At 41.8% G+C, this 13,856-nt stretch overlaps 1 protein-coding gene across 1 annotated transcript in view; it reads right to left on the minus strand.

The window, feature by feature from the left end:
* CREB3L1 (cAMP responsive element binding protein 3 like 1) overlaps positions 1-13,856 on the minus strand; it is a 411,915-nt gene that overhangs the window by 75,686 nt on the left and 322,373 nt on the right. The gene's annotated exons all lie outside the window — the stretch shown is intronic.

Raw genomic sequence — 13,856 nt, forward strand, 5'->3', positions numbered from 1 at the left:
TAAGACTTTTTATACATCAACATACATTTTTAAATTAATACAATTAATGAGAATGGAAGAAAAAAGAAATACAATTAATAAAACAAAAAAGAAAAGAAGATACACAGTCATTGATGCATTTTAATTTCATCAAGTACACTTTGGATGAATCCCCAGAACTTAGTTATGTGATAGATTAAATGAATGTCGTCCATCATCACCTTTGGGATATTCAGTGTTAACATTGCCATAAGCTAACATGACAGTGACATAAGCGGTGGTTGGAGGATTCAAGAAAATCACTACCGCAGAGCTGGCAGGTACCGGGTGTTCTAACAATGCATATTATTCAGCTATTTTTGTTCAACTCCAGGCGTCGAGGGACAGATCCATGGCCGGTTGTCAGGATACCCCTCATTAATATTCATGAGATGAAGTTGCATACAATGATTCTAAATGTATGCACATTTTTCCTCATGGATATTATTGAGGGATATCCTGAAAACCCGTCAGGATTCCAGCCCTGGAGATGGATAACCCTGAACGTACATCCAATAATCTCCTTTTTGCAGGACTCGACTTGGGCACCAATACCCGAGGTTGTAACCTTCTAGTCATTGTGTGTACACAGGTGTGAGGTGCTACTCATGAGATTCAGTGTATCTCAGTCAGAGACAGACAGGTAGCAATCCCCGGATCCACAAAAACAACTGTGCAAAATGTGCGCTTTTCGTTTTTTCTTTTTCATTTTATTGGCGATGTTTACAGTGTTCCCTCGATTTATAAGACACCATCTTAGAGGGAAGTCATCGTTCTGCTGTGGAACACATGCACGACCCTTCTAGGAGTTTATAGCTCAAAGGCTGTGTCCCAAGTAAAATATATATGTGTGCCAAAATGTAGAAATATCGCGTAACCTGTGCCAAAAGCAATACAAACATGTCCATTTCAGGCTCCACTGGTTTGCATTGAGCCCGGAAGCGATGCGTTATGACGTATAAGGCGTCTGGCTTTCGTCAGTTCAGTGAGGCTGCTTTCATGTAACACCTGTGCCATTGTCCCGTGAGGTAGCTCGATGGGCGAAGCGCCTCCTGGTGCGATCTGTAGGCATCCGGTGAGAAAGAGGATCACATCTAGGCCAGTCTGCCCAACCTTAGTGGCAGTAAGCGTTACACATCAAGAATGTTACTTTCATTTTTGCTACAAAGTCTTTAAGAATGAAGACAGCCGTCTAGGCTGGTACATATTAACCAAGCTCTTTGAATTATGCATGTGGTAGGGGCTTTTTCCAAAGTAAAACATATGCTAAGTCTGAAAAAGAAATCTTAAGGTATGCTAAAAATAGAAACCAAACAAAAGTGATTTCAGCTGGCACGGTGGGAGTCTGTGGGACAGCCCGGATGCGGTGCGTTCACACTTGAAGCCTCTGCGAGAGGTTAGCACTAACTGTGTTTTTAATTCACGTATCTGCGCTCACTGTCAGTGCAAGCCACATGCTCATAGATTTTGTATTTTTTTCGACTCAGGATGTATCTTTTCATCCAGCATCTGGGATACGATATATCTCTGTATTTTCCCATTTCCTGTCTTTCTTTACTTGGAAGAGAGGGCGTGATTGAGTCCAGAGTGTCTCCTGGGAAGCTTCTGATCTGCCAAGCATCACACTGGAAGCATAGAAGGCAACCAGGTAAAGCAGGCAATGGAGGCAATGCAGGCACTGCGCCCTCTGGCGGTGAACCGGGGGAGTGTTCTTCAGCTAACGCTGCCTGGAACTAAAGGCCACTGGGCCTGATTCACATAGCGTTTTACAGTGGAATTGCGTCATTCTAAAACGCTTCTGTGAATCTGGCCCACTGTGGTCACCCTAGTGATTGGTGACCTCGCAAAGTAGAGGCGTCTGCTCTATTCCAGAGATGCTCACCTTGCCAGCGTGACGCAAAGTACCGGGCACATGTGACCACAACACTTCCCACCCAGGGGCGGCACCAGCCCAATCCAGAATGGCATGTCAGGTTTACCTGCCAAGCCTTGCCATCCTCGAGAAAGGAAACTTACCACCCGAACGAGTGGTCGATTCGCCTGGAAGTAGGACCCCGCACCATTCTACTACATGTAGAATGTCAACTATTTCTTTTTTCTTTTTTCCCCCAACTCATGTCAACTATTTCTTAGAATTTTTTTTTATAATGCGCCTAATACTGTACCTAAGTTCGGTTTCTAAGCGCGGATCCGGGATTCGAACCTCTGGTGCTCTGTGCGAATTTGCAGCGCGTTGCCCCTGTGCTATCCTCCGTTCTAGAATCTAGAATGTAGAAAATATAAGGAGAATGCAGATTCTTGTCAGTTGGTTGCAGCCACTGATGTATCCGGTGGGGTGAAGACATGCACATATTAAAGGAAACATAACTAACTATTTGGGTGTCGGTGATCCTTTCACTGGCGACGAGGATTACGGCCGTCACCCCACCGAGCACCCATGGTATAAAAATAAACGGATCCAAGCTCCATATCGCAAACGTTTGTGCCGAGCATGCAAAAAGAAAGATATGCCTACTCTACCATTCCAGCTGAATGAGGTGAGGCGGTCTGTGCTGGGAAGCCCCTGTGTTTTCAAAGCCCTGCATTTCCAAATATGTTGGAATTTATCCATTCGTTAAGAAGAAGGGATAGCCAGCGAGAGCAGCGGAGCTAACAAGGGCAACAGTGGGCGCGAGAGGGCTTATGCGAGACACCGAGGAAAAGTGTGTACTTTAGAGGAAAGCACACATAAACGTCAGATGACGGGGCACCATCTTTATTTCCAAGACAACCTCAATAAACAAGTACTGCGATTCTGCGAGGCCTATGTGCAGAGTCAAATGATGCGGCCCCATCTTGGTGTCCAAGGGAACCTTCACAAACAATTATTGTGATCGTACGAGGCATGCACAACGACTCTTACGTGCTCGGTGCAAACGGGCGGAGCAGTACTATTGATATGTATCGACTCCACAAGGCCTGCACGACGGCCCTCACATACTCAGCTAAAACGTGCAGCGCAGTACTATTTTTGCATATCCGTCTATCCAATCTTCATTGTTTGTGAGTGGCAGCTCCTTCAGTAAAGAAAATAAGTAAGAGGGAGAGAGGGGAGAGGGGAGCAATTATTGCTGGTGACAATTTACATTGAAATATTGTATTATTGTTGGTGGAATATAGCTACATTACCTTGTGGTTAAAAGAAGAAGCATGGCTATACAAGGTCTGCCACCACCCAACTATTTTTGGGATGTTCAAAGTGTACCAGCAATTCCATGGAAAAGATGGAAAAAACTTTTTTTTACCATTATGTGCTTGCAGCACATGGTTTAAACCTCTCGACTGAAAGAAAAAAATGTCTTTTGATGCACTGCATAGGAAACTACGGCCAAGAACAATTTGAAAATATGCCCTCCTTGTCACAGGATGAGTCAGTGGGCCTTACAGAATATGAGAAATGCATAAAAATGCTCGATAAACATTACAAAACATCAATAAATATTATTCTAGAAAGATATCACTTCTGTAAAAGGAAACAACAGAATGGAGAGACTGTTGAAGAACATATGACTGCTCTAAGAGGGCTGGCAGCCTCGTGTGACTTTGGATATACTCTTTATTATTATTATTATTTTTACATTTATAAAGCGCTCACACAGCCCGCAGGCATCAAGGCGCTGTTACAGGAATAGCTTGTTTTTCTTAGTTGCGTAATTGTGTTTTTTTTTTGTCTTAGTTACGTATTTATAACGCGCTTAAACACCAAGAGGTTTAAGCGCGGACCCGGGGATCGAACCTGTTGTTGCTTCGTGTCGTCTTGCTTCCAAGACGCGCACGCTGCCGCTGAGCTATCCTCCCTGGATGAGAGACTACATGACCAATTTATGCTGGAATGTGGTGATGAGAAAGTTAGGGAAGCTTTGTGGTCCACAAGCAAACCCTCAATTGATGAGGTGATCAGCGTGGCAAAAGAAGTGTCACACACACACACAAGTGTGTCAAGGAATTAGAAAAGAGAACTGAATCAGAAGTGAAAATGCCTGAGGAAGTTATGGAGGTCTCTGCAGTACAACCAAGGAGGATGAACAGGAAGAAGCAAAACGGCAGAAGAGACAAATGGAGGTTCAGCAAGAACAAAGAGGAAAAAGAAGACTATGAGAAGAAAAGATGCTTTCGCTGTGACAGTCAATTTCACTTTGCAAATAGCAATAAATGTCCCACCATAAAGTCTTTGTGTAAAAGATGTCATAGGAAAGGACACTTCACATCCTGTTGCAAAACCAAGACTGAAAATATTGACGTGGTAGATGAGTTGTGTGAGGACATGGATGAATGCACATGTCTCATTGATGACACTGCCATGGTTGATAATCATGATATGGACATGGAGAAACCAGTGTCCACCATTGAAGTTGAAGGGATAGATATTGGTATGGCGATTGACTCTGGAGCTAAATATACCCTACTTCCAAAGTCTCTTTTTGACACTAAATTCCAGAAGTTTGTTTCTCTCAATAAAGTTCATATCAGACCGGTAGCATAAGGGGCGGGGGGAGGATAGAAATAGAAGGTTGGTTTTTGGGCAAACATGAAATTTAAAGATAGGTCTGCCAAAGGCAAAGTGTATTTTTCGAGAAAATGATATGGGCCCACTTTTAGCTGGTCACGCCAAAGAAGATTGAAGATTAAACTTGATCCAAATGCTGAAGAAACAGCATATGCAATTTAGACTATGAATGATATGTTGCAACACAAGGTGTTTCGGCAAGAGTTGGGCAATGTAAAGGGCTTCATTCATAGAATAAGATAAAAAAAATATTCAATGCCTGTAGTAAAAAAAACATTGAGAGCTATTCCTTTAGCCGTGAGGTCTGCTGTAAAGGAAGAATTGGAAAATATGGAAAGGCAAGGTGTGATTGAAAGGACTGAGAGCACTGAGTGGGTCCCTCCTTTAGTAGTCGTACATAAACCAAATGGCAAATTGAGACTATGTATTGAGCTCAGATATGTGAATTGATGTGTGATACCAGATGGACATCTGCTCCCCAATATAACAGAAATGTTAGGAACCATGAAAGGAACCAAAGTTATGAGTACGTTAGATTTGAAGTTGGCATATCACCAAATTGTCCTACACCTATCTTCCAGAAGTATCACAGATTTCATCATGCCAGAGGGATGATTTCAATGTTGGTGAATGCTGTTTGGTTTAGCGTCTACTGCGTCAGTCTTTCAACGAGTTATGTTTCAACTTTTCAACAATATGGAAGGTGTGTTGTGTTTTCAGAACGATGTCTTAGTGTATGGGGAGAGCCAAGAAGAGCATGATGTGTGACTGAGAAATGTACTTGATATATTCATGAATGCAGGTTTAACATTGAGGAAAGAGAAGTGCAAATTTAATAAGTACCATTCATTAAGTGGCACATGAAATCTCTGCTCAAGGTATTAGACCTAAAACAGATTTGGTAAATAACATTATACATTGTCCCAGTGCCACAGATAAAGAGCAGGTGGTTTCATTTTTAGGCATGTCCAAATATTATGCAAAATGTATCCCAGGTTTAGCAAGTAGATCCAGTTAAACGAGGAGCCTGGTTAAGAAAGGTGTACAATTCTTCTGGAGCCAACAGTGTGAGAAAGAATTTCAAGAGGTAAAATTGGCTCTAGCAAATGAACCCACCCTGAGCAATTTTGATCCGAGCAGACACAGCATTTTAACAACAGATGCAATCAATCATGGTTCAGGCGCTGTTTTGTTTCAAAGGTGTGAAGGGGGTGAGTGTAAAGTTGTGTTTGCTACAAGGGTTCCATGGGATGCTGAAAATAATTATTCCAAAATTGAATACAAGTTTTTGGCTATTAAGTGGGCCATTCAGAAGTTTCGCTCCTTTTTGTAGGGTGTGAGATTTACTGTGAGGTCGGACCACAAACCCCTGAAGGAAATTCTCACGTTGAAGGTTTTAGATAAAGTCTTGTCCCGCATTCGCAAGTGGGTTGCGAGTCTCCAAGAATGTAATTGGGAAACAGAGTATGTTCCAGGTGTCAATAATAAAGCAGCAGATTGTTTGTCGAGGCTTACAAATGCTATTGATGATGAAGACAAGAAAGATCAAGTCTTATACATCAATCAAGAGGTTGTAATAGAAAATGAATGGCTGCAAGCCATTTTAACGGATGCAGTTATGGTAAATGTAAAAGAAAGATTTGAGAGTGGATGCAAGGGGAATTCAATCAGGAGAGGTATGCTTCCTGATGCCATCATACATGCATTTTATTAACTTCTTATTAAAATTGGTTTGATTATCAGGAGTGACAAGTTGTTTCATCCCCTAGGAGTTTGGAGTAGGATTTTGCATATGACGCATGAGGGCCATCAAGGTATGTCTAAAAATAAACAGTTACTAAGACAGGATTATTGGTGGCCTGGGATGGATCTACATGTTGAGAGAGTTATTAGAGAATGTCTAGAATGTGAAACTACAGCCAAAGTGTGTGTTACAAGAGTAGATCCAATTACCTTGATGTCAATTCCTTTGTTACCTTGGTAACCAGTAGGACTCAATATTATAGGGCCTGTGAGATCTCAAGGTTTGCTCTGTTGTTGTATAGTATTAGTTGATATTCTTTCACACTGGGCAGAAATGTCCTGGGTGCATGATGTGTGCACCAAAGGGATTATTCAATTTCTAGATTATATTTTTTTAAAGGAAGGCGTTCCCACTACCATTGTAAATGATAATGGTGTCCAACTGATTTCAGAGGAAATGGAAAGATTCTTGAAAAATAATGGCATACAACACAAGACCAGTTCCATTTATCATATATAAACTAATGGAATGGTTGAAGGGTTCAACTGAGTCATTAAAGAAAGTATCAGATGTGCCATTTCAGAAGGAAGAGATTGGAGAAAGGCTGCAGAGGACACTATGGTGACTTATAGATTCACTCCTCATGCCACCACTGGTGTGACTCCTTTTGAGATTTTGAGAGGGAGGCATCCCAATACCAGGCTCTGTCCACCATGGCTTGGAAGGGCATGTTAAAAAGTAACAGACGTAGATGCTGTCAAAGTAAATATTAGTAAGAAACAAGTTTACAGCAAATCTCGGTTTGATGTAAGGAAGGCCACAAAGGATTGTAGATTCAGGAGGGGTGATGACTGGGTATGGATAAAGCTTCCCCGCAATAGAATGGAAGGGGGAATAGGTTGGTATAAACCTGTGAAAGTTATAAAGAGACTTCATGGTTCTGTAAAAGTTGCAGATGGAAGAATATGGAATCTCAATAGAGTTTGTAAGTGTGTGGATAGGCTGGTATGTGCCTAGAGCGGGGCTCGGAGCTCTAGTCAGAGATGTTCTCAAAGGAAGGATGCATATGTACAGGACTCTGCTGAAAAGTGAACGGTCAATTTGGACAGGGTGAAGTAAATGAGCGTCCATTACAACTCTGTAGGAAACCGCGTATCTGAAAGATTATATAGAAAAACGATCACCTCATATGGTTTAACATTATTTGGAGCCCTATTCGTTCATGCAATTTAGTAGTTTAATTTGCTTTCAGTTCTATTTCCATGCTATCTTAGTCTGTTGTTTATTTGTTTCACTTGTAAATAGTTCACATTATGTTTGGTTTTCTTATCCTGCTATTTCCATCATAGATATTCATGTGATAAAATGTTTTAATGTATACGATTGTCCTTTCTTTATTTTGTTTATTTGTGTTAATATTTCCAGCGTGGAAGAAAGGGAGATGTGTACCAGGGGAGTTGCTAGGTCTGGAAAAGACCCGGGGCTAAGATGATGTCGGAACTGTTGGGACTGGGGGCTAGCTAGTCTTTTGGCTGTAGCTCCTGAGATTCTATCCGGGGCTACAACCAAAAGATCAGGGGCTATAGCCCCCTTAGCCCCCTCCTAGCAACGCCCCTGATGTGTACCATTCTACTACATGTAGAATGTCAACTAGAATGTATGATGTAGAATACATAAGGAACATGCAGATTCTTGTCAGTTGCGTAGCAGCCACTGATGTATCTGGTTGGGAGAAGAGATGCATATATTAAAGGAAGCATAATTACCTACTTGGGTGGCCATGGTCCTTTCAGCCCCCTTCAACTGCTTTTATGGCAAGGCCGTTCATTATTTTCCACCAAAGATGGCGACTGAAGTAAAACCTGTATTACTGTTTATACAGATCAAGCAGCCCTGCGATCTCCATATGATTGCAGATATTACTGAATTCTTTATTTTAAGAAACTGCTGCACATATGGGGCGTCTCTGGAGGGCATTAGTTTGGTGTTAGCACGTGGCCCAATTACCCATAAATTCATTACATTGTGTATGTTGTGTCTGCTCTGTTGCCCGATTAGATATTTGTTCAATGCTATCTTTGTTTTGAAAGATAAAATAACATTGAATTGCAAGTAAACTCTTTAAAAAAAAAAGAAATAGAGATATCGAACCCTAAAAATACAGGAGTCAGAAGATATTATGGCATATTGCTATTCGAGGATAACATTAGCACCTTTTTTCATGGGGTCTCGAAGGTGCAGTGATTGGATTCCGTGCTGGATTACTTGATTTTGCAGCTGTTCTTTTGTTCCACGATTAAAGCCTATAGCAGCGAAGTCTACACTATAATCGCTTACGGGGGCGCGTTCTGAACATATATTAAGTTTAAAAGCAGTGAGAGCTTTCAAGGGAATTTCGGTGGAAAATGTACAGCCCTAGAAGGGAACTGATTGCAATTACCAGGAATGAGTGGCGTCAGGAAAGCGTTTCCTCATTTTCCAGATTTGGGCGTTCGGCTTACCAGTGAAACTCCCTACAAAAACTGGAACGTTGCCTGGCAAAAATAATTGCAAGTAAGAGTATTTTCAGAGAAATCGTGTCTTATTTTTCCTATTCTGGGCCAGTCATAAAGAATATCTTATATAATGTATAAGTAAAGGAACAGCTGCTATTCTGCAGGTTCTGCCACGACATAGAGCAACGGGGAGCATTCGAGCACTTGCCGATACACTGTTCGGGGTTAACGGGGTCACGATGGAACGTTTTTAAGAGACATGCTTTAAAATGTAACAATTCTGGATTTGAAACCATGTGCAACATTTGCTTATCGGGATCAACAACATCTATTGTGGTTGCGGTTGCAACTTTTTTTGGGAGAATTGAATATGGATATTATGTTGCACAACACAGTTTTACAAATAGCCTAACACCTTGCCTTTATACTTAGATTTAGGATTTTATCTATAAATCTACACTTGTAGTAAAATGTTTAATGATGTTAGATTAGCATGAATTAATTTTGGAATTGATGTATACTTAATGGTATATTTTGGATTAAGTATTTTAACAGTATTGCTTGAAAACATTGTAAAGGTTTATTTTTAAAAACTATAAACCATAAACAATAAAAAAGTAACTTATTTAAAACAAGCATTGGCAATGCCAACAGTGTGGGCTTTTGTGTAGGCATGGCAAAGGCACTTGTCACACCCAGAGGTAGTGGTAGTAACTGGCCATTGATGGTGGCAGGTGCAAAGTGGTGAAAGCACCTGGGCATAATAGCAGTGCCTGACAAATGTCTGATACTTATATACAAGCCAAAACTGTTGGCTTTTACAATGCGTGTTTCTAACAGGATTCAAGTGAAGGACATACATAGTGCTTATAAATCGTGTGGCTGAAGGCAGACCTGGTCAAGACATTTGTATTATACCAGCAGCAGGTTTACAGCTCCAATTAAGTGATTAACTCTCAGAAGACTGCTTTCAAAAAACACTGGCAGGCACTTGTGGGCACAGTTTGATGGTAAGGCTTGATTAAAGCAACCTCAAAGAGTTCCTATTAGGAAGTCTTTTGAGCTGGAATGGGCAGGAACTGTCTGGGAATGCCCATAAGGATTAGCATGGCTGTGGGCAGACAATGAGTGGGAAAATAACCAAACAACACCTACAAGATTTGTTTCCCTCCTCATATGCCATTTCTCTCTATCTGTGCTTTCATACAATAATTTTGGCTTACAGGTGTCGCAAGTGCGACCTAATAGCTCAAACTAAAAATATGATATTCACAGTCAACAATTGTGGTAATCTTTTAGGTATAGGTTCACAAAGTATAGCAATATTTGCTGCCAACTATTAAGTACTTGGTCACATATTACTGACCAGAAGGTGGTGATGCCATGTGGTGCCTAGTGTAACAGTTTATTGAGAGGCCACCCTCAACACGAGGAATTCCTTCCCTCCCCAAGCTAAGTGTCACACAATAAGCGGTTAATGTCAGTTCTTTTATTCAGCCCTATCTCAGCCTCATATCATGCCCCTTGGGTCCCTCCCTCTGAGCTGCCAATGAGCCTGTCATGCATCATGTCCACACGCCCGCTAGACTCCCCGCAGCACGCCCGCAGCACGTCCAATCCCAACATCCGTTACACATGTAGGACGGGGCCGCGTGAGCAGTTTGGGGTCCATACCTTACATCACAGCAGAGGTCACATTCGGTCCCGGTTGTATCCATTTCTGCATTGGCAACTGCCGTGGCGCATTGGGTCAGGGAGAGTCAGGCGGTCACGTTCACTTCGGATCACGTGACAAGGAGATCCCGATCAAGTGATTCTGTTTTGGGTCATGTGACTAGGAATCAAACAGTATAAAAGCAGAGTTCCCATGACCACACATCGCTTCACAGCTGTTCTTCACGACTCTGTTTGTCGTTTGCTCTTCAATCTTGATTCCTGGATTACTCGAACTCGGACCTCGAACTATGGACTTCTTTTGGCTTTCCCTTCGGATTTGGTACTTTTCCTTGTGGATATCTGGCTGTTTTTGACTCAGGACTTTCATACTGGACTTCTTTACGTTCTTCCCTGGATTGATTTTCACTTTTCACAAACTTATGTACATCCACATCTTCCATGTCAACAACTGCAGGTGGGCTCAGCAACTGGTGACTACTCTGACCACCATCCCAAGTCACCATTACCATTACCATCATCTGAAGGTGCTGCTCACGCGCCCCCACATAGTTGTATCTCAAGCCCTGTATGGTTAGCAGCGACCTTACTACCACACTTCGGTAAGCTTCTTCCTGGACAGTACTAGTCCGTTCTGTATACTGCAACTGTGATTGTTTGTACTAATAATTGTTTGCCTTACAGCGGCCTTGGGGTTTCCAGTGCTACGTGGTTCCGGCGTTCCAGCATCTCCCACCTGTGGCCTCAAGAATCGTATAGAGAGTCATATTATCTCTCCCTGTGTGGTACTTGGGGACAGAGGCCCCTCTAATCTTCACGACAATCAAGTCTCGACAGAGCCAAGAACCAGACCAGTGTACGGGAAACATATTTATTTTTATTTGAATTAAAGGTAATAGAAATCACACTAAACGACCCACACCACCATCTTTGTGGCTCACAATTAACTTCTTGTTACACAAATTAATCACATAAATTGGGAAAAACGCTCAATTTCAATTCAAGTAATAATTAGCGCTTGTCAGTGAACAAAATCTATTACAAATGTAGTGCTGTGCAATTTCGATATTCCTGTGTGCTCAAAAGACTAACAGTTTGGTTTTTAGACCCCCCCTTTACTTTGGTCCATTTTGGGGAAGTTGGACAGAAAAATAGGGATGATTTAAGAATTTTAATTGGGATCATTTGAGAATTTTGGATTTCAGACCCCCCTCCACTTAAAGACCTATGTTGGGGAAGCTGGACAGCAAAAATGGGGGTGATTTGAGAATTTTGGATTTCAGACCCTCCACCCCTATAAAGGCCTGTGTTGGGGGAAGCTGGCAGTTTAGGGATTGTTTTAGTTTAGGGACAAAGACACCCCTCTTCCTAAAGAAGTGGAGTCAACAGGACAAATAGGATCACCCAATTTAATCACAGTCTATAGTTTTCAGTGCACGCCAGGAATGAGCTTTGTTAATTTCAAATTTTAACAAAAATAACCTGCAGTGTTCTGCCAAGGGGAATTAATTAAATTCATATCCTTAGTTAATTAGGCTAAGGATCTAGATAGTTCTGCCCCCACACACCCATTATAAAGAGAACTGATTTAAGGCAAGCAGATTTCACCACCTTTTGGTCTCCCAGGGCTCAGTTCTACTTACATATGAAGCCTGTTTAAAGTTCAGGAAAGCCAGCCGCATTTCAGGACGCTCTTGGAGGATAGGGCAGGGGTCTGGTCACTTCACTCTCAAGGATGGTCCTCAGCTCATCACCATAGAATCCAGTCAGTATTTAGGCCTCCCCAGCAAGACAGCAGCCATAGACAGCTCCACCCAGAGGCTATTACAGCAAAATCTCCTTTTAGTGTTTCCTGGCAGCTGTCAGATGGTACATTTCAGCAGCTCTTTCCCAATGGTAATTTTAGGAGCGCCTTCTCTTCCTCATAGAGCATCCACTTTATATAGCTGTGATGAGACCATCAAGTTTAAAACCTTGGAGAGTATCCTGCAAGCGTTCTCGCAAATAGGATTCAAGAGTTCCTCTTCTCTCTCCTCCCAAATCCAGTCTCTCTCTAAGGATTGGTCTAGGAATCTGGAGCAGACATATGGCAATTCCTATTTGCAATACCCTTTGTTTTCTTGTCAAATTTTGGCAAAAATGTGGTTCTGTGTCAAAACGTTGGGATTTACTAGTAACTACACACAATGTTGCACTAGCATTTGACAATTTTCTCCTGTTTATACAAAAGCATAATCATTATGAACCTGTAATTTACTCTCCCCATTCCCAATTGTACCCTCCACCAGTTCATCAACTCTTAAACTCTGGACATTTTCAGACCAGCCAGAAACCCAGTTTAGCTTGCCATTGCAATTCCCTCAGTCTCTGGTGGAGGAATTTTATATCAACAAAATTGCCTGGAAATCATCTAAAAAATGAAATACATATCAAGGCTGTATGACTTATGGTTGCTGGGAAAAAGGCTTAAGTTATAATAGTCCTTTTAATAGTAAATCTTCATATTGGGAAAATGGGAGCTCTGCTTCCTCCAGGCTCTTTGTCTCTTTGCTGTATGAAGTTGGTTGTTTGTAGATTGTAAATACCTGGGGTGCACCAGTTAGAGCCATTTGCTCTGCATACAACTGCCTTCGTAGATAAAAAGTCTGGTAAATACTTGGTGTGCAACACTTTTCAGCCAAGCCACATTTTATTGCAATTGTAAACAGCTGGGATGCAAGCCAGGCTTTCAGTGGGGGAGTGTTTTGTGACATTTGTCCCACAGCAAGCAAAAGGGTCTGTCTCAGGCCTACTAGATCTTTTTCATGGAAACAAAGTGGGCTTTTCTTTTAAAATGTTTGCCCGTATTTTGCATGTGAATATATACATTGCATTTTGTCAACACGCACCACGTTGTTTTCCTGACATCTTTATGTTAGATGTCTTGCTTTAAACTGCAAACACACATGCAAAGACGTTTTGGTGTTAGCGTTTAAAAATCCTGTTTTTATGTGAAAGGGGCCTTTGTATTTCTTTTTTGCATGGCCCCTCCTTCGGTTACTTGCAGAAACCCCACTGTCTGACTTAATAGGCCCATTTTCAGAGTGAAGATTTTGTTATACATGCTGGCAGGTCACTTTTAGTGGGCCCTTCAGCTCCATTGGTTTGGGGCCTTTGAATACACCCCACACTAGTGTAAAATGGTGCAATAATGGTTCACATATGTTTGATGAGACATTTATTTGAGATGCTTAGGTCATGCGTCACTAAATGGATTGAGCCTTCATCTGCAGGTGGTTGGATTGTTGAACACAATGAAAGGGTGCTCGCCATAGAGGAAGTGGTTACATGTATGATGTTTTCGCATTATACATCTTTGTGCAGAATAAGAATGGGCAGT

Source organism: Ambystoma mexicanum, chromosome 11, assembly GCF_040938575.1.
Source record: "Ambystoma mexicanum isolate Mex_15411 chromosome 11, UKY_AmexF1_1, whole genome shotgun sequence".
NCBI lineage: Eukaryota > Metazoa > Chordata > Amphibia > Caudata > Ambystomatidae > Ambystoma > Ambystoma mexicanum.